At 43.7% G+C, this 21,975-nt stretch overlaps 1 protein-coding gene across 5 annotated transcripts in view; it reads right to left on the reverse strand.

Moving 5' to 3' along the window:
• The window catches only part of LOC149467774 (ankyrin repeat and sterile alpha motif domain-containing protein 1B-like), a 188,303-nt gene extending 171,417 nt beyond the window's left edge, over positions 1-16,886 (reverse strand). Inside the window, exon 1 of one of the 5 annotated variants that reach the window (XM_089671183.1) lies at positions 16,868-16,886. The gene's annotated coding sequence lies outside the window, so the exon portion shown is untranslated. Of the gene's footprint in view, positions 1-15,869; positions 16,551-16,867 lie in introns of those variants that run through there. The other 4 variants (XM_089671181.1, XM_089671184.1, XM_089671185.1 and 1 more) reach the window with 4 other exon arrangements.
• Positions 16,887-21,975: the final 5,089 nt, after the last annotated feature.

Below are 21,975 nucleotides of genomic sequence, written 5' to 3' on the forward strand. Positions count from 1 at the left end.
TGCATTGTTTGTATCGGTGGTAGAATTATGCCCCATCATTGGTGTCAGTGGAGAGAACAGTACTCCATCATTGGTGTCAGTGGGAAGAAGAATAGTGCCCATCTTTGGTGTCAGTAGAATTATTAGGGACCCATCAAAAATGTCAATGGAAGGAACACCCATCGTTTGTGTCAATGAGAGTACTAGTGCCTCACCATTGGTATCAGTGAAAGGAATAGTGACCCATTGATGTTGTCAGTGGGTGGAATAGTGTTCCATCATTGTCAGTGGGATTATTAGTGCCCCATCATCGATGTCAATGGGAGAAATAGTTAATGTCAGTGGGAGAAATAGTGCCCCATCATTGGTGTTAGCGGGAGGAATTATGCCCCATTGTTGGTGTTAGCGGGAGGAATTATGCCCCATTGTTGGTGTTACTGGGAGGAATAGTTAATGTCAGTGGGAGAAATTGTGCCCCATCATTGGTGTTAGCAGGAGGAAATATGCCCCATTGTTGGTGTTAGCGGGAGAAGTTATGCCCCATTGTTGGTGTTACTGGGAGCAATAGTGCCCCATCATTGGTGTTAGCGGGAGGAATTATGCCCCATTGTTGGTGTCACTGGGAGGAATAGTGCCCCATCATTGGTGTTAGCGGGAGGAGATATGCCCCATTGTTGGTGTTACTGGGAGCAATAGTGCCCCATCATTGGTGTTAGCGGGAGGAATTATGCCCCATTGTTGGTGTTACTGGGAGGAATAGTGCCCCATCATTGGTGTTAGCGGGAGGAATTATGCCCCATTGTTGGTGTTACTGGGAGGAATTATGCCCCATTGTTGGTGTTAGTGGGAGGAATTATGCCCCATTGTTGGTGTTAGCGGGAGGAATTATGCCCCATTGTTGGTGTTAGCGGGAGGAATTATGCCCCATTGTTGGTGTTACTGGGAGGAATAGTGCCCCATCATTGGTGCTAGTGGGAGTTGGATTAATAGTAACCAATCCATAATTTCACTGGGAGGAATTGTGCCCCATTGTTTATGTCAGTTGGTGGAATAGTGCTTAATTGTTGGTGTCAGTGGGAGGAATAGTGCCCCATCTTTGTATTCAGTAGGAGGAATAGTGCCTATCGTTGGTGTCAGTGGGAGGAATAGTGCCCCATCTTTGGATTCAGTAGGAGGAATAGTGCCTATCGTTGGTGTCAGTGGGAGGAATAGTGCCCCATCATTAATGTCAGTGGGAGGAATAGTGCCTTGTATCAGTGGGAGGAAAGGTACCGCAGGGGCCATGAAAAGCAAGCAAAGTGCTGCATCCAGTCTACGGGCCGCAATTTGGAGCCCACTGCCTAGACAAAGGATGGTGTAAACAAGTGTTAGTGCCTGTATCAGCATTTGTTAATTTAGTTACCTCCCAGAGTTCAGCTTTAAACCACTAATACACTTTTATGATTATTATAATTTAGCTGTTCTTTTTTCACATGTGCGTCTTAAAAAAATGTTAAACAGGCTAGAGGTTCTGCATACTAAAGCATACTAAAAACACATGCATTATTTAATTTTAGATTTTCAAGCACGTGCTGAGCCGAGCCATCGCACACGCATCAGAAGTCAAAAATCAATCTATCGGTTAAAAGGGACCTGAGCTGAATAAGTCACACTGATGGACAGTAACAGACCAGCACAAGCTGCATAGACACAATGCTGGTTATATATACAATACAAGCAATACCACAAGGAAAAGCGCTTTGTAACAATTTTCTGTCAACCAAAACTGGCACCCAAAGAGAACAATAATGATTAGCGTTTTTCATTTGGTAATGAAAAAGAACTAATTACATCACACTCGTTAGTCAGTGACAAAGAGCAATGGGCCACTGTGCTAGGAAAGGAAAATGATTAACGTCAACTGTGACATAATCCCCCTGAAATAATAAATAAACAGCGTCAGCAACTCGATAGCGCGCTCTCCACCAGGCTATTGTTAAGCTGCCCTTGTGGGCTTAGAACAAAAGAATAGCATTGAGTTCAAGGTCATCCTGAAAGAGCCGTGTCACCGGGTCAGAATCTGCCACTGGGGGACTCACAATCTGTCACTAGTGCCTACAATCTGTTCTTGTGTCAGGAAATAGCAATGTTATAGTATATGGCAGAGCAAAAATTAAAAAAACATATTCAGTATTTCTCTCAATTACATGCCCTTTTCTCCATTTTTAAGCCTTTAAAAATGCTGCAAGAGTAGAAATTACCTTGCGATCTGCCAGACACCCAGTGTGCTCCAAACTTCCTGTCTGAGGTGACAACACAGTGCCTCTGCTGTCCTGAAATCCCAACCAGTGTTGTCAGCCCTGGCTGCTCGATTACAAAACTTCAAGTGATGTTAAAAGCAATTTTTTACAAAAACAAAAAGTAACAAACATGGTATACTTACCTGCTGTGTGCAGTGGTTTTGCACAAAACAGCTCTGATCCTCCTCTTCTCGGGTTCCCCGCCCATGCTCCTTGTGCTGACGTCCTGCTGAGTGCCCCCAGAGCAAGCAGCTTGTTATGGGGCATGCAAGCAGGCTCTCTCCTGAGCGTGTCCTTTCACACACAGAGCTGCGGCTTGGCCATGCCCCCTCTCTCTTCTCATTGGCTCATTGGCTGTGAGCCATGTTGCCTTATGAGAGGTTTATGTATAATCACCATTAGCATGTGTAAATAGATATTTGTATAACTATATTTTAAATAAGTTACAAGCTAAGACATTGTAAATATTGGTTTAACCACTTCAAGTCCGGACACTTTCACCCCCTTCCAGTCCAGGCCAATTTTCAGCTTTCAGAGCTATCACACTTTGAATGACAATTGCTCGGTCATGCAACACTTAAAAAAATAGTTTTTCCTATACAGTTTTGCAAATAAATAATCGTTCTTCACAAATCTTGGCGAAAATGTTTTCAGCTATCTTTTTGGTAAAAAAAATAACCCAAATTAGTTTATTAAAAAAAATTATAATTTAAAAAAAAAATGTTTACATTATTATTTTTTTATATTATTATTTATGGGTTTTTGTGTTTTTTTACATACTGTCACCCTAGCAGTACAGTGTCACCATAGTGACACTGTACTACTTGGGGGGGTGATGATATTTTTTTTTTTTTCACACTGATTGCTTTTACACCCATAAAGGCTGTAAGAGCATTCATTTCTATTTCTCTCTGGCTGCATTCCTGCAGCCATTGAGAAATACTGTGAGAGCAGTGATTGGTCACAGTTTGTCACATGGTACAAGGCTGTTGTGAATAGCCTTGTACCATGTGACCTCTGTGATCATTCACAGATTTCACAAGTAGTAAACAATGATGTCAGGAGGTGACATCTTGTTTACTACTGTTCATGTAATCACTGATTGGCCAGTCAGGGATCACATGAATTGGGACCTCACACAGAAGTCCCGTACAGTGATCTGTGTTCTGATGTATACACAGTGGTCCAGATCGGGGTGCTGTGTGCTCCCAGGGAGCGCGCACAGGCAATGGATGCGGGGAGGGCGGGGATGTTTAGAACCACCCCCCCCCCCTGCATTGGCAGCGCTCCCGTCCAGCCATTTATCGGCAATGGGCCGGACAGCAAGAGGTTAATATAAATATATATATATATATATATATGAACAAGGGTTCAGGTTTCAGTAATTGATTTACTAGACAGATATTGTAGTGTAGGAATCTTCTGATGTACTGAATATATCTGTGCCACAGAGAATGCTCTATTATTTATCCGTCCTAATACTGTATGCGAGAAGAGTCAACAATTAAATTAATTTCCTTATCTCAGACTCTATGGGGCTGAAGTAATTATCTAGACCAGGCCATAATCTCTTCTGTTTTCACAACGTCCATTTCAAAGGACCTTCTCTTTAGATATTCAGTGAGGATGGCCATCTTTCCAGGAATGCACAATTAACCAATCAGCATGTCTTTGGAGTGTGGGAGGAAACCCACACAGGCACAGGGAGAAGATGCAAACTTCAGGCAGGTGGTGCTGTGGTTGGGATTTGAACCAACAACCCTAGTACTGCCAGGAGGAAGTGCAAACCATTTGGCCACTGTGCTTTCCCTCTAAAAAGGGAGGTGTTAGTGAGGGGCTGAGTTATGCTAAATACAGGGGATGGGGAAATTGTCCAATCCTGGATGGCCAGATTGAGTAGATGGATTAGATAGTTCCACCAATCAGGATGGTCCCATGCAAAGTCTATGAAAGATAGGTCTATCTCAGTTCAGGTCTTGGGGGGAGGCAGAAGAGAGAAGATCCAAAGGTCATAGATGCCCCCATGCTACAGACCTGGTAAATATCAGACTTTTCTCTGGAAATGTATATACATACTTGTCTTATGTGTTGCCTGTCTTGCTGTTTGTCTATTAAGGGTATAAGTATTATATTCTATAATTCCTTTGTTTAATCTCCTATGTTTTTTCTTTTTTCTATAAATAGGTACTGAACACTCGCCGGCCACTTTATTAGGTACACCTGTTCAATTGCTTGGTAACACAAATTGCTAATCAGCCAATCACATGGCAGCATTTAGGCATGTTAACATGGTGAAGACGACTTGCTGAAGTTTAAACCAAGTATCAGAATGGGGAAGAAAGGGGATTTAAGATACTTTGAACATGGCATGGTTGTTGGTGCCAGACAGGCTGGTCTGAGTATTTCAAAAACTACTGAGCTACTGGTATTTCCATGCACAACCATCTCTAGGGTTTACAAAGAATGGTCTGAAAAACAGAAAATATACAGTAAGCGGCAGTTGTGTGGATGAAAATGCTTTGCTGATGACAGAAAGTCAGTTAAATCCCCTTTCTTCCGCATACTGATGCTCTTTTTGAACTTCAACAAGTCATCTTCACCACTTATATGTGCCTAAATGCATTGAGTAGCTGCCATGTGACTGGTTGATTAGCAATTTGTGTTACCAAGCAATTGAACAGGTGTACCTAATAAAGTGGCTGCAGGGTGTAGATTGCTCTGTGTTAATTTAGACCTTCATACTATTTACCAATACATTTCTGTTTCTGTGTTAAAGTGTTCACTCATTGTCAAAGGACTCTCATTAATATTAACCAAATCATAGCTAAGAGATAATAAATCTCAAAAATATAAAGTGCAGGTGACAGCCAATGAGGAAGGAGAGTCCCTGGAGAGCTGAACCTCTTGCACACATCACTAGATCGCGATGGGGCTCAAGTAAGTATTAGGGGGGCTGGGGAGGCTGCTGCACACTGAAGGTTTTTTACCTTCATGCATAAACTGCATGACGGTAAAAAACCTTAAGTCTTCACAACCACTTTCACCTATCCCTCTATGTCCTTCTCCATGTGCATACATTGATTTCTTCCCTAACATAAACAATGCTGATAGCTTGGCTCCCAAAAGCGTGTCCACACACTGCTTATAGGCAAATGACTCTTGGCAGATGTAGTTCTGGGGGGGGGGGGGTTGTCTATGCCAATAGGGACTAAGCACCCAGCAGCTGTCCTTGTAAACATTTCAGAAGCCTGGGGATATTGTAGGAAGTAAAAAAGAAGGAAGCAGTAAAAGAAACCGTTAATGCTCTAGAGAGGTAGTGGAGGTTTGGGAGTAAATTTGGGTAAAGCCTAAACATACACTTTAAAACTGAACTCCAGGCAGATATGAATGTATTGATAAATATAATTTCTGCCTTGCACTAACTACTTTTAAAAATTTCCCCTATCACCTCCTACTACCTAATTTACCCAGGTGCGTATTTACCACAAGGCAAACAAGGCACTTGCCTAGGACGGTATTTTTCAGGGGGGCAGCACCTCCCCTTAGAAGAAGGGATGAAGGAAGGGACACACACGCCATGGAAACCAGGTGGGATCCAAGAGAGGCTGCGGGCTGCTTGATGGTGTATGTAGAGCTTGACTCTCGTTCCCAGGGATGTCCGGAGCTTTGAAGATGAGTCTCTTTCTCTCTATCTCCAGGAGGGGAGGTAGTGGAAGGCAGGGGTGTTGTTGGTCAATGTCAGGCTCTCTACATGGGAAGGGAAAGGGGGGTGTTGGTCGGTGTCCGTGGGAGCAGACAGTTTTTGTGTTGCCTAGGCCAGCACAAAACCCAAATACACCACTGAATTTACCTACCCTAATTAAAAAAAACATCTGTATACTTACCTTTTTTCAGTCCGCACTGGTCGGTCAGTTCACGTGATCCCACAGCTTCAGTTCTACTGTGACAGTTGAGGGAGAAGAGGCACTGACAACAGCTGGGCAATCGGAGCCAATCTGATTTCCAGAATTCTCATTCATTGTCGAGCACTCCTTGACAAAGGTGAGCTGGAGTTGCAGGATCACATGACCAGGATCACATTGGGACATTTTTAATGAGAGTGTTTGAATGTAACTAAAAACTTGGTATTGGCCTCTAGCATTATGACTTGGTATCTACTTCTTAACATCTCCTAAACAGCAGACTGAAAAAGGAAAGAGCAGCCATTCAGTTGTCCAACAATTGTGTGAACTGACAAGAAACATACTGACAGAAGGAGAGAGCAGAGTGCTGACCTTACAAAATTCTTGCTGATCCTCCACTGTCCAATCCTAGGCTGAATTGAGGGAGGGGTGACCTAGCTGTGTTACTTAAATACAGCAGAGAAATGTCAGGTCATCAGGCTGGGTGTGCTGCCTGGCAGGACTGTGTAAATCTCAGGAACGAGTGGACATGTCGTACTATATATACAGCAGTATTGCTCTTTCCTTTATGGACATTGTTCATGGAACACAGTTACCAAACTGATACCTTTATTGAGGTGAAGGCAGACAGGTTCCATCACCCTCTGGTTTCTTACAGGGTTCAAGTGTTTAAAGATCTGGCACTCTACTGGAGAATTGTCTTCCATCCAAACTAGTCCCAACTTCCCATCTTTTGTAAACTAAAAAGTCAGAGTGGCCTATTAAATCAAAAGCAGGCACCATCTCAGTGTCCTGCGTCATGCATGTTCCTTTATACAGTGTCTCAAATGCCTTTGGCCTGGCCAGCCCCCTACCAAAACTCCTTATTGGACAATATGGGCCCCAATCCTATGAAGAAGCAATAGAGAGTTGCAGGAGGTGGGAAGTGTGTGCTGACCCTCAGTTTTAGTGATACTAAACACACACTGTTTATTTACATTATCCCTTCTCTTTCCGTATGTGGATGATGGCATTGTAATTATGTTTATAAAGAAAATATCTAAGTTCCTTTTTCCTCATCGATATACATCTGTCACGTGACCCAGCTCTTTCCCAGTCTGTCTACAGTGAAACAGTGGCAGAAGGAGCTTCTAGACCTCTGCTGCTGGTTACATGTTCAAAATAAATAAACTGCCTTTGAGATACAAAGTAAAAATAAATGAATAATATCCATAAGCTGGTTTAAAGGATGATACAAATATATATTTGAAATTTAATCTTTATTATTTTTTGGCATTAACACAGTGTGGGCGGATTTCTGCCAGTCACAAGCTGTGTCACGCCCCTCCAACCTGTGTCTTAGAATAACAGGGAGATGAAGCCTCTATCAATCAAGATATAAAATTCCATCCCTATTGTGTTTAGCTGGAGAAGGATAGAGGGAGTGGGCTGTCATTTACCACTGTGTACACGCCAACACATGTGACTTTATAGTCACATGGGCAGCTCAGATGTGATAGGGAGGAAATGCATTGAAACTCACTGAAAACTGAACATGTGCAGAGCTGCCAACACTGCTCTGAAAAATCCCCAACTGCATTGGGGACTTGGACTGAAGGGGGAGATAGAGAACAGCAGGATCAACCAGGTTTTTTGCAGAATACAGAAAACGAAACGTATAGTGAACGAGTAAGTATGAACAGCTTATTAGTCAGCATTATTGGCAGCTTTTAATGATGTGGGTTTAGTGACACGTTAAAATACAAGTAAAGGTAAACCTTTTTGGGGAGATTTCAATAGAATCAAGAGGGTTTGGGAACCACTGTAAGGTTTTTTATTGCTATGTCCCCATTACTGAGAGTCATTTTTTCTAATAGTTCTGATCACCAGAAATGAAAGTGATGGTATATAAAAAATGTTGAGCTGCCACCAGAACAGGAATAGAAGGGAAATCTCCCCTTACATTGGAAATATATCCTTTTACTTTACGTTGAGAGGACAGGAAGTAAAGGGAAATCTCCCTAAAAAGATTTGTATAATTATAATGGTTTTAACCCGCACCTACTCTATTCAAAACAATATTATTATTATTATTATTATTATTATTATTATTAATAATAATAATGTTTTGGCTTTAGCTATACCTTAACCAAAATTGAGATTTTTTTATATCAGAACACCCTGGGATTTGAGGCTTCCAAGGAGCTTGAGACACCCATGAGAAGGGGACTGGTTTTGAATTATGAGACGACTTTAGCTGCTGTATAGAAATAGATCTCCCCCAGGACATGTAAATAACAATGGCAATTACCTAATTATTGTGTTTTATGGTTTTAATCTATGCTGTGTTTCTTGCTTAACAGTGCTATACAGTGACTGTGCTTTAATGTTCTTCTCTCTCATTATAAGTCTACTGGTGTGGACAAAGCAGCTTAAAGTTCAGCTAATTTCCATCAAACCCCCCCCCCCCCATGCCCTTCTTGCTATTTTATACTATCATTATCACTTCATCAGCTGCTGGCATTGAAGCACTGACGTCCCATGGGCACTGTATGAGGTGGGTTTAGGAAAAGCTAGCCAATCCGAGTGGTAATCCTTGATTACGACCATGTGTCCCCAGCTGTGGCTTTGCTCTGAACCTGGGGCTGCAGTTAGGTGAGCACCTGATACATTAGTAATTGGGCACCAAAACTCCAACTCAACCCGTGTTAGGCCTCATGTACGCCACTTTTACAGGTTTTATATAGTTAGTTAGTCTGGCTGAAAAAAGACAAAAGTCCATCCAGTTCAACCATAGAAAAAAAAAAAGTTATAATCCTACACCCACAGTTGATCCAGAGGAAGGCAAAAAAAACCCAGCAAAGCACGATCCAATTTGCTCCTGCTGGGAAAAAAAATTCCTTCCTGATCCCCTGAGAGGCAATCGGATATTCCCTGGATCAACTTTACCTATAAATGTTATATCCAGTTATATTCTGTGTATCTAAGAAAGAATCCAGGACTTTTTTGAAGCAATCCACTGAGCTGGCCAGAACCAACTCTTGAGGGAGTCTATTCCACATTGTCACAGCTCTCACTGTGAAGAAACCTTTCCGTGTTTGGAGATTATTGCGTTTGGCATTTATTTTTTATCCTGTAAACACACCTGTATATTAGTCTATGTGTCCATGCACACATAGGGGTTTTAGAGGAGCAGCATTTGCAGGCTGAAAACACCTTCACCAGCGTGTTCAGAAGAGGAGCGTTTGGGCAGAAAAAACGCCTGAACGCACATAAACGCTCATTATTGCGTTAATGCATTCTAATGGTCAGAATAAATTAATATTCTGGCTAATAAAATGCCTTAATGCTGAACGTGGATAAATGCATGCAAATGCTTAAAAATATGGCTTTTAATGTGTTTTTTAAGCAGCTTTTCTCCTGCCAGGATATACGTTGTTTAGAGGAGCCAAGCAAACACTCAGTGTGCATGAGGCTTTAGCACTCTTATGCAGGTCATACATGGTTCGAATTCCGAACGATTTTTTTTGTCTGAAAATCAAAAATGTTGCTCGCTCGGTAATCCGATGGCGCCATCATTGATTTTGAAAATCGGCCGACCAAGTCATAAAGTTCACCCCATATAACAGGTGAAACTTCTGTTCCTTCCAGGTCACGGCTCATGCGCATATTCTTTTTGGAAAAATGATCGTACGATTTGACCATCGAGTCGAAAATCTGTAGTTTTTCACAAATTTTCCAACATGCCCGATCACCAAAAAGGGGAGGAACCACAAAAATGTCATTGACCCACTAACAGAGCGAAAATCAGCCGATTATTCTTAGGGCTGATTTTTGGACGAAAAATCTGTCGAATTTCAACCCATATATGGCCAGCATTAGTACTATGATGTTGATTTATTAATGATGGAATTTGGCTTTGTCTTTGGTCACATCTTACATCCTATCAGTTACAGAATGAACTTTTATCTTTAAAGCAGACTAGTTCAACTGTGTGGCCAGCTTGGTAAAATGGTATAATGACAGTATTGTTGCCATAGGCAAAACCAAGGCCGAACCTTTTAGACTGCGTTATCACCCTCTTTTAGGCTTGGTTCACATCTGTGCAGGTGGTTCCACTGCGGATCTGCTCGAAAATCTGTGCACACCCACACAGAGAAATGCAGACCCGTGGGCGGGTGCCATTAGTTCTCATGGCACGCGGCCCGCACTGGAAAAGGCAACCGTACTGGGAACTGAGGTTCCCGTGCAGGCTGCATTTTCAAAAGAAGTGCAGGGACTTCTTTTCTGCGTGTCACGGGGCACGGGAGTCCATTCAAATGAATGGGCTCTTTTACCCGTGCAAAACGCGGCCTGCACGGCTGCATATATGTGAATCGGGGCTTAAAGGGGACCTAAAGTCAAGTGCTAGATGAAAAAAGGAAGAAGTGTTAACAGTCCTACCAGGCTTTCTCAACCAGGGTTCCATGTAATCCTGGGGTTCCTCCAGAGGCTGCAAGGGGTTCCTTGAGCAATGACCAATTTCTGCCTCAGATAAGTTCCCACTGACACCATTGATCATTTTAGCTATCTATAGGGGGATAATTCTTCCCAGTGACCACAAGTGTAAGGATCATTCTTCCCAATGACCATCACACTAATGTCTCATGAGTTGTAGATATAGTCATTTTAGCAGGGGTTCCGAGAGTGGAAAGTTATTGCAAGGGTCCCTCTGTGTTGAGCAGGTTGAGAAAGGTTGTCCTACACAGATTATCTCTGCTGAAGGGGAAGGTCAGCCAGTCTGTACTCTAAGAATACTTCCCGTCCACACAGGTAGACTGAACAATTGTCTACTGACCAGGTGATCAGCACTGGAGGGAACCCAATGTAGCATTTTCTCCAGACAGGTAATTTTGCTTTTCTATTACTATTAAAGTGGAACTGCACTGCATCTAATCACCACAAACCAAAAATGCAATTTAATTCATTTTTAAAATTCAATGCAAACTGCCTTATCCATCTATGTCTCCATGCTTTATTTTGTTGAGAAACCATTTTGAAAAACACCCCCTGGCATTTCTGGCATCTTGAGTAAGGGCAGATAATTCATGTAGCATTTACTTCCTGGAATCCATCTGCCCTTAGCTCAGGCATAGGCTTGAGCTGAGAACCCTCCTGAAGACTCCTGGGATGTATGATATAATTTGCCTAGGCATGGAAAGTAACTGAAGAAATGTAACAAAAAAGTTTAAAACAAGTAAATATGATATACTTTCCTATTTACTAATGCTAGCAGGATAAGGCCCCTTTCACATGAGTGGACCGATGGGGTCCACCTGTCTGTTTTTCAGGTGGACCCGATCGGTCCATCCATAGACTTCTAGTGGAATATTCTCGACTGACACGCGCCGGCATCCGATCCGATCCTGCATGCCAAAAACAGACGGATGGGATCAGTTCCCTTTCCATCCAGCAGATTGGATGACAATCAGGTGGAAACAGACAGGCGTTTCCATCTGACCATCCCATTGAGATCAGCGGGCAATATCTGTGTCCGCCTGTCATTGCCTGCTCAGCGGAGACCAGTGGAGAGATCCCCCGCCAAGCAGGCGGATCACATCCGTTCCGTCTGAAAGGGACCTAAGGATTACAAATAGTCCATGTTGACTAAGAGAGTGGAGCTCCAGTTTAAATGATCCACCGCAGAAAGACTGTTAACATCACATGCAGATCTACTTTAAAAAAAGGATTTTCAGGCAACAAGCTGCAGACACAGATTTCACTTGCACTGCCATCTGGTATGCTGAAAATCCTCTTTAAAGTATATATTTAAAGCATTGCTCCGCCTTCCTCGGGGAAGTTTGCTACTGGAAGGCATGGTGGCCATACATATTTCTGACTAGCATGTCTGGTCCTTGTAGTACATGTGACTAGACCTGCTATGGGGTAACTGAAGACACCTAAACTGCTATGATGGCATGCATTCTTAGGGTTCATGTACACTGCAGCTGATAAACTCACGTTTAGGAGCTTTTCTGCGTTTTTTTCAGCAGCCCCTGAACTCTCCCTAATGTTTTCCTATGTGTCCATGTACACTGTTGTTTACAGTCATTTACAGGCAATTGAGTTTACAGTTGTTTTTCTGAACGCACCAAACTTGCGTTCAGGAGTAGATTTTATCAGCGTTTCAAACGTCAAATGCTTGTAGACGTGTGTAAACGCGGCTAACCGCATTTATAAGCGGTTTTTAACTGTTCCATGTCCAAATGCTGTCCAGAGCTATTTTTCATCATCAGAAATGCATACAAAGCGTTTTCCATGTATTCCAATGGACCCGGTACACCAGCGCAGTCAGTTCCAGGTTTCGCGTGAAGGAAAAAATGGTAGAACGTGACGCATTATGCTCATGATGGGATCCATAATGAATACAACCAGAAAAGACAGGTCTTCTCAACACATACTGCTCTCTCTGCATCTGCTCTCTCTATTTCTCTCAAAATATCTGAAATAGTTAATTTTTTACTGTTTTTCAGTGCATTCTGGGCATTTTGGAAGGTCTCCTGATGTTATGTTTAAAAAACGCTTCTAAACGCAAACGCTCATAAACACAAATAAACGTGGTGTGCAAACGCGGCTAAACAGATGTTTTTTAACCTACGCTTTCCAGCAGTCAGTTTCCATCGTTCAGAAGTGTTTTACAAACGTCCCACGTACATGAGCCCATAAACAAAGCTCTAGGCTTCTATGTCTACAGCTGTCTATCATGATCCATAAATTTTTATTGGATGTCAGTGGATACTATAATGCTGGCCATAAACCATACAATCTGATTGTACAACCTCTGTACATTCTCCTCTATGTAATATGAGGACAAACCTACACAATCCATGTGAGAAGAATCACGTTAGGCTACATAGCTGATGGTATATGTAAAGATGATTGTACAATCAAAGTATATAGTGTATGGTCAGCCTAAGAGCCTACAGCCTCCACAGAACCAGTGTGGCAATAAACTCTACGTATAATGTGGCTGATTTTATTTCTCTCTATCAGATTTATCTGATGAGTGCGCGTTGGGTATTAAATCGAGTTGTGCAATGATAATTCATCACCTTGAACTCGCTGTGCCCTCGCCTCATGTGCCTAATGCACGCCCCATCCTCGGCCGCCAAGGTGGAAGCTAATGGAATCTAATGTACGACTGAAAATAATTCAATATCGTGCATGCAATTTTTCAATCCGTCTGCAAATCATCTCGTAGCTGCGTTCGGCCTGCTGCTTCCTAATGCAGCTGTCACATCCCAATCATCAGGCTTTGAAATCTGGAAACGGGTGCAAAAAAAAAAAAAAAAGACGCTTGGAGCGTATGAAGACGCGTGAAGCCATTGAGAGCCTGAGGGATTTATTAATAGAGCGGGGTACATGAGGGTCACTTTTCCATCGTCTGTGCACATGGGAATAGTCATGGCAGGGACGAGGCCTTCACATCCTAACTCCTAGAGAGGAGACATCCTCTCCACCCCCTCATACACTCACATACATACACCGACCGTATAGCAGGCAGGTAAACCTGGGGGCCTGGACATGGGGCCCACAGCCCCTCTGCGGGGCCACATTTTCTCACTGCAGTTTGTAAGTGTTTAAAAAGGGAAACAAACAATGGACAGGGATGTGTGAAGTGTGCCAGGCGGTAATAGGCATGGATGAAATATTAACATATCACTGGTGTCATTCATGTCCTGGAAGAAGCTGGGTGCCTCATAGGAGTGACAGGAAGCATGTACATTCATATAGGGCTACTACACTACATATACATACATGTGTAACTGCGTGCATGGAATATATATATATATATCTTACTATAGCTGAATACATGGCTGGTACACTGCATATACTTACTATACAAACACATACCTAGACTAAATGTACACATGTGAATGTGTGTATACAATATCATGTATATCTATCTGTATTACTATATCTATATACATGGCTACCACACTACATATACTGTACCTGCCTACACATACCTATAATGTGCACATATGTAACTGTGTACATATAATAAATATCTATGAGTATATTACTATATCTCTATACATGGCTACTACTACACTATAAATACATACTACACATGCTATAATATACTGTGTATATGTTTTATATCTATGTGTACATTACTATATCTATATACCTGGCTACTGCGCTACATATACATGCTATACATACACATACCTTTACTATACTGTATGTATAACTCTGTATATAATATATAGCTATATGTGCATTACTATATACACATGGTTACTACACTGCATATACATTCGATACATACACATACCTATGCCATTTGTACATATTTAACTGTGTGTATGTAATGAATATTTGTGCGTATTACTATATCTATATACATGGCTACTACATTACATATACATACACATACTGTACCTATAGTGTTCGAATGGTCAGTCCGCCCTGGGCGTGTATGTAATATAATATTTATATACATGGCTACTACACTACATATGCATACTATACATACATATACCTATACCAATGTACATATGTAACTGTGTGCATATAATATATATCTATGTGTGTACATTTCAAAATGTTATACTTGTCTACTGCGCTATATATAGATATATATATATAGATATATATAGATATATATATACTATACATACCTATACTATATGTACATATGTAACCATGTGTATTTAATAAATATCTATGTGTTTGTATTATATGTATATCAAAGCTAATACACTACATACACTGTACATACACATAGCTATACTAAATGTACATATGAAACTTTGTGTATATTATATATCTATGTGTGTATTATAATATCTATATACATGGCTACTACACTACATATACATACACATGCCTACACAAATTGTGAATATGTAACTGTGCATGTGCACTACTACATGTATATCAAAGCTACTACAGTACATATGCTGTACATACTATTCCTTTACATACCTATACTATACGTAGATACGTAACTGATATATATATATATATATATATATATATATATATATATATCTTTGTGTGTTATAATATCTATATACATAGCTACTACAGTATTTACACATACAATACATACGCATACCTATAGTAAATATTTAATGACACATGGCTACTATTGTACATATACATTCACAGACTATACCTCCATATGCTATAGATATGTAAGGATTTCACCTTTCCTGGGAACAAAATACCAGCCTTATGATGTCCTTCCTGTGAATACCATGGGCAACAAGTCTCTTTTTTTATAGCAACCAGGCCGGCAAAATTCCAGCCAGTTTGGAAACCCTATATATAGTATATGTATTGAAAAGCATGGATATAGTCTTGCATGTGGAATATTTGTCTGTATACTTGTAATTATATATATATATATGTACACACACAGGCACTGTATAGCAGTTTATTCCCCATGCATTGCTTTCTACCAGGCAGCCCACATCCTAGCAATGTGCTGCAGCTGTGGGCACCAACCTTCCCACTGTAGGATGCTGTGTACCCCGCATGTCATGACCCCCCACCTATGACCCCTGACTCACAATCCACCTTGCCCCAAACTTGCACAAGTCACCTGCATGTCCCCCCCCCCCCCCACACACACACCCACCCACCAGTTCCTATGTAGAGACATGCAAGGCACTGCCTATTGGGGAAATAGAGGAGAATAATCCATGGTAACATTGCAGTTAGGAAGAATGGTACTCACCACCCCCAAGAGAAAGAAGAGGAAATCCAATGGATCAGAGTGGGTCTCAGCCCACCAGCCACCAGAGTGGCTCCAAAAAAAATAAAAATAATGTGTAGAAATGCAAATTGGAAAAAAAAAATTAGAGAAGCAGATCCAAATGAAGGAGTCCCTGCCGGAGATCTGGCTGGTCAGGGTGCTGATGGTCAGGGTGGTGATGGTCAGGGTGGTGATGGTCAGGTTGCTGATGGGTCAGGGTGCTGATGGGTCAGGGTGCTGATGGTCAGGGTGCTGATGGGTCAGGGTGCTGATGGGTCAGGTTGCTGATGGTCAGGTTGCTGATGGTCAGGATGCTGATGGTCAGGATGCTGTGCACACACTGCAACACGTGAGTCTGTCCCTGCACATCCACATCACCCTCTGATCACAAGAAGGTTACTCAATGATCTCACTCTCAGCAAATGAAAAAAAAAAGGACAGATAAAAAAAATCTATTGCATTTATTCCCAGCGCCGTATATGGCAGAGACTCGTCACCCAGCCAGGCTGCTTGTATGGAGTGTCTCTGCTAGCTCTGTTTCTATGGATATCGGCTGTCAATCATGCGGTGCGCCTCTGCTCCGGAGATTACGGTAATGGCTGATTTTAGCACAGGAGCCACAGAGCTGCAGCTCGATGGAGGCACACAGGGCACTTCCACTGAGGACTGAGGATGGGGGGGAGGGGGACTGTGCCATGTAATGTGTCCTACAGGGGGGGGAGTTATGAGTGGGAGGTGTGCAGGCAGCACATGATGTGCACAGGAGTGGGATGCTGGGTTCTGTGTCTGCAGGTGAGTGGGAGAGTCCTGTGCAATATGCAGCTCATCTACCTAGCTGTACATGGTGCAAGGGAAGCACAGCTGCTCTTGTATGGGAAGATTGGCTTTGCACTGGTCCCGGCACACATGACAAAGTCTTACTAAACCCACCACAGTACAATCAGTCTGTATATGCAGTAAAGCATGCTTGTTATACTCACTGTGGAGCCTAAGGGGTTAATCCTCTGTATTATGTAAAAAGGCTGTTTGATCCTGTCTTCTCTGATCCCCTTCTTCTAATGTCCCCAATCCATTGCCTGATAGAACAGAGCCCTGGGGGCAAGCTGCACATGCTCAGTGTAGTGTATATTGCTAGAGAGGTTTTTGAGGGGGGGGTTCTCTTGGAGGAGTGATGCACAGGGCACCCAGCAAAGAGCCAATCAGCACTGTCTAGACAGATGGTCAGGTGTTATGCAGCCTCATTGGACAATCAGTGGAGAATGAAAACTCCTCCTGCAAGCTGTAACCAATACTCTGTTGGACACTGATAGAAGTCACAAGACTGCTCTAACTTCTAATGAGAAAAGGTATTTAGCAGTTTATATTTACTATAATAACTGCATTTCCATGTTCTGTGTACTGTGGGAGACCAGATATAGTGAATGAAGGGCCCTGGGTTTAGTAACACTTTAATAAAAGATGATCTCTTTTTTCTTTTTGAAGGTGAACTCTATACTTTCATATAGTCTTCAATAGCTACAAAGGTTATACAGTCACTTTGTGTGAAGCAGATGCCTTAGCAAACCAACATATTACCTTGTAAAAGTAGCCGTGACATCATCACTGTGTTGGAAATAGCCTGTGCAGAGAGCAGAGCTGTGGGAGTGGCCCAGCAGGCTCCACCCTCTACAGGTTGCCTACAGAAGTCTACAGAAGGGCGGAGACCAGACCGGTCACCCTGCACAAGTAGAGAGAGCAACAATGACAGGTCTGTATTACAGGAAGCTTTCGCATCTGGAAGGAACACACAAGGCACAAAGATTCAAGGAAGAATACACATGCCACTTGTATTTAAACAATAGTAGCTTATTACAGAGTTCACCTTTAATGAATGCCAGGCAAGCAGCTAAAGACACAGAAGGTATTCTAACTGCCTAAGGATGTGTATTTCTGTCCATCCAGGCTGGTGGTTTACACAGCTCTGCCACACAGCATAGCCCTGTCTGGAAGGGCTGGAGACCTGTTTTTTCTCTGCTGCGGATCAGTAACACTTAGGGCTAGTTTACACTAGTGTTGCTCCCTGAAGAGCAAGCCACATTCAGATCCCAACTCTGGGCTATGCTGTACAAAAACTTCAAAGGTCTAATACCAGGTCAGACTGGGTACTTACATTTCTTAAATACATTTAAAGGAGAAGTGTGGGAAATCAACAAAAACAAATACACATGCTCACCTATATGGCTGCAGCATCGGTCCCAGAGACCGCTAATTGCTCAATTCATGGCCTGCTCTGAGAAGAGAGCCATGACTCTCAGTGATCAATCAGTGGAAGCTGAGAAGCTGAGCCAACTGCTGGTCAGGCATCTGGGTGGATTCCTATGTTAAAGTCGGGATCCTTCCAGAGATTGGACCGGCTCTGTGATGTCAACCAACAGAAGGCTTTAGCCAAATCTAGGTCATAAGAGTGCAGAAATAAAGGTACCCCTGTGACCCAGAAGAGATGTCTGACCAAAAAAGCTTTGCCCCTCTTTTAATGATCATCTAAAGCAGGGTTTCTCAACCAGGGTTCCTCCAGAGGTTACCAGGGGTTCCTTGAGCAATAAGCAAAGTTCCCACTGACACCATTGATCTTTTTAGCAATCTGTAAGGGGGTCATTCTTCCCAATGACCACAAGTGTAAAGGGCATTCTTCCCACTGACCATCACATTAACGTCTCATGAGTTGTAGATATAGTCATGTTTAGCAGGGGTTCCCCCCGAAAGCGGAAAGTTATTTCAAGCGTCCCTCTGCCTTGAAAATGTTGAGAAAGGTTGTCCTACACAGATTATCTCTGCTGAGGGGGAAGGTCAGCCAGTCTGGACTCTAAGAACACTTCCCGTCATTTTTAGCAGGGGTTCCCTAAAACCGGAAAGTTATCTCAAGGGTTCCTCTGCTTTGAAAAGGTTGAGAAAGGCTGATCTAAAGATTTGTGCACAGCCTCTACCTTCCACAATATGAATCTGCACTTAATTTCGGGTCTTTATTTAATTTTTCCCCTTTCGTCTTTCAGGACAGCACCTTGAGAGACCTCGGCTCCTCCCCACCTGAGGAAACACCTCCACCCAAAATAAAGCCTCTGACACTCCCCTACGACCTCAGTTTTGGTGTTTCCTCCAGTGTGGAGACATCTGCGGAGGCCTCTCCAGGTGCAGTCAGGGGACAGCGAGACCTGGTGGTTTAGGGTGGAGACTGTGCACCAGGCGTCTAAGCAGAAGTGCCCGTCATGTAAGGCGACCCTAAAAGATTCTTGGAAAAAGGTGCTATGTGGGCCCTGTATTGAGGGATTAGTTAGGGAGGAGATTCCGCCACAGGGGGACCTGGTTAAATCAGTTAGAGAACTAATACCTTTGATTCCTTCAAATCGCTAGTTGAGAATTTGGCTTCATCCCAGGCCGCGCCCCGTCCCCCCCGGCAGGTTCTTCCTTCAACTAGTCGAGGGACGGAAAGCCAGGAGGCTGTGGAGTGCGAGCCATCCCTGGGCTCCCAGTCCGAGGAGGATTCCGAAGGGGAGGGTCCCTCAGACAAACCCAGAGGCCCCTCTAGATAGAAGTTGTCCCTGGAGGAGGTTGAGGACTTGTTGGGGGCTATCTGTGCCACTCTGGACATCTGGTTGCACGACCAGATGTATCAGGGCATGGAAGAGCAAAAATGTAGGGTTTTTCCCATCCACGAGGTATTAGTTGATATGATTAAAAAGGAGTGGCAGGATCCTGAGAGGAAGCCTTTCTTCACTAGATCCCTTAAACGCAGATTCCCATTCGATAAAGACCCGTTCGCTTTGTGGAATAAGAATCCCAGGTTGGACGCTGCGTTTTCCCAGATAGCTAGGAGGATGGACTTGGCTTTTGAGGATATGGGGGTTCTACCGGACAGTATGTACAGGAGGGCAGATTCCCTCCTTAAAAAGCCCTGGGACTCTACTTTGTCCAATTTAAAGCCCGCCATGGCCACTATGGTAGTAGCCAGAAACATGGAATACTGGCTCACGCATTTGCAGACGCATATTGTGACTGATTCTCCTAAGGATAGGATCCTGGCATCTTTTCAGACGTTACTATGGGGGTAGGCTACATTGCGGACGCTTCGGCGGACTCAGTGAGGTTGTTAGCTACGTCAGTGGCCCTTACCAATTCGGCCTGTAGGGCACTCTGGCTCAAGACATGGCAGGGAGACATTGCCTCTAAAGTTAAGTTATGTGGCATTCCATTTACAGGGGATCTCCTGTTTGGCCCAGGGCTGGAGACGGTGTTAGATCGCACGGCGGACAGAAAAAAGTATTTTCCCCTTAAGCGAAAACTGCAGGAGCAGGGGGGAAGGAAGTTTTGTACCCAAAAGAGGATACAGGTCCTTAGGCTAGAGGGTCAGAAAAAGCCATGGGGGCAGAGAGGTAGGGGAAAAGGAGGAGCGATTTCCGTCCTCCTGAGCAGCCCCAGAAGCCGCAATGACTTGGTTCCCCCGGTGGGAGGAAGATTGGGGGTCTTCCTCCCACAAGCAGAGATCTCCAGCCTCTTTGTATTAGGCATCAGGGGGTACCACCGCAGCGCAGGTTTTTGGTAATGAACCTGCCCAGGTGTCCACAAAAGGCATCAACTTTGTTCGCTTCACTACGGGAGTTAGAGGAGCAGAATGTAGTGGTAAAAGTCCCCGATGCAGAGGTGGGGGGGGGGGATTTTACTCATGTTTTTGTGGTCCGAAAACCATCAGGAGCTTACAGGTTAATTCTAAATCTGAAGCCCCTGAACAAAACTATCAGGTACAAGAGGTTTCGGATGGACTCAATTTTACAGTCAGATCCCTGCTTCCGCCAGGTTCGTTCCTAGTCTCGATAGATTTAAAGGATGCTTATCTGCATGTACCCATCGCGGAAACGTGCCAGATGTTTCTCAGGCTAGCAGTTCAGTGTCTGGGGGGGGACGCGTCACCTGCAGTTTCGAGCCTTGCCTTTTGGACTCTTCAAGGATCTTCACAAAGTTTATGTCCGAGGTGCTGGTTCCACTTCGTGTGAAAGGAATTTCAATTGTGGCCTACCTAGACTATCTTCTTTTGTTCGCAAGCTCGGAGGAGCAGCTGTCACGGGACATAGCCGTGGTGAAGAAACATTTGGAGAGTTTGGGCTGGCTGTTAAACCCGGCCGAGTCCAGTTTGATTCCAGCCCAGAGGATGATATATCTGGGCTATATACTGAATTCTACCTGTCAGAAAACCTTTCTAACTCTAGAGAAGCTCTTCAAGTTAGACTGAGGAATCAGGTGGTTACTAGAGAGCCAGGGGGTATCGCTGAGGCTGGCAATGTCAATTTTGGGTCTGCTAACCTCATCCATTCCGGCGGTACAATGGGTGGGGTTACATCTACGTCCCCTCCAGCTGTTCATTTTGAACATCTGGGACTGGCAGCAGACGTCGTTAGACTCCTGGGTGCGGATTCCCTCTAGGGTAAAGAGATCCCTTTGGTGGTGGAGGAAGGCAGCCAACTTGACCCAGGGGTTACTTTGGAACTTTCTGGTGGTCAGGGAGATCACAACTCGAGCACCCAGGGGTTGGGAGTGCACCTGGGGGAATCTGTGGTACAGGGCGCTTGGTCTTGCGAGGAGAGAAAGGAATCCTCAAACTGGAAGGAACTCAGGGCAGTCTGGAAGGCCCTTTTTTCCTTCCAGGACTTGATTCAGGGCCGACACGTTCGCGTCCTTTCGGACAATTCGACCGTGGTAGCCTATGTGAACAGGCAGGGAGGAACACAAAGCAGGTCCCTATGGGTCCTGACTGTGGTGCTGCTGTCATGGACAGAGGCAAATCTAGCCTCCTTATCTGCCGTCCACCTGAAGGGGGAGCTAAATCAGATAGACGATTTTCTCAGCAGGCGGCAGTTGAGAGAATCAGAGTGGGTTCTCAATGGGGAGAACTATAAAACCATCGTAAGGGAATGGGGGTCCCCAGCCATAGACCTGTTTGCGTCAGGTCAGAACAACAAGGTCCCAGTGTTCTCACTAAATCGGTGGGATGGGGCTCGAGCAGTGGATGCGCTGGCGCAGAAGTGGGATTTTCCCCTATGTTATGCCTTTCCCCCCGTCG

Source organism: Staurois parvus, unplaced genomic scaffold (assembly GCF_062004578.1).
Source record: "Staurois parvus isolate SC_StPar_1 unplaced genomic scaffold, SC_StPar_1.0 ptg000101l, whole genome shotgun sequence".
Taxonomy (NCBI): Eukaryota; Metazoa; Chordata; class Amphibia; order Anura; family Ranidae; genus Staurois; species Staurois parvus.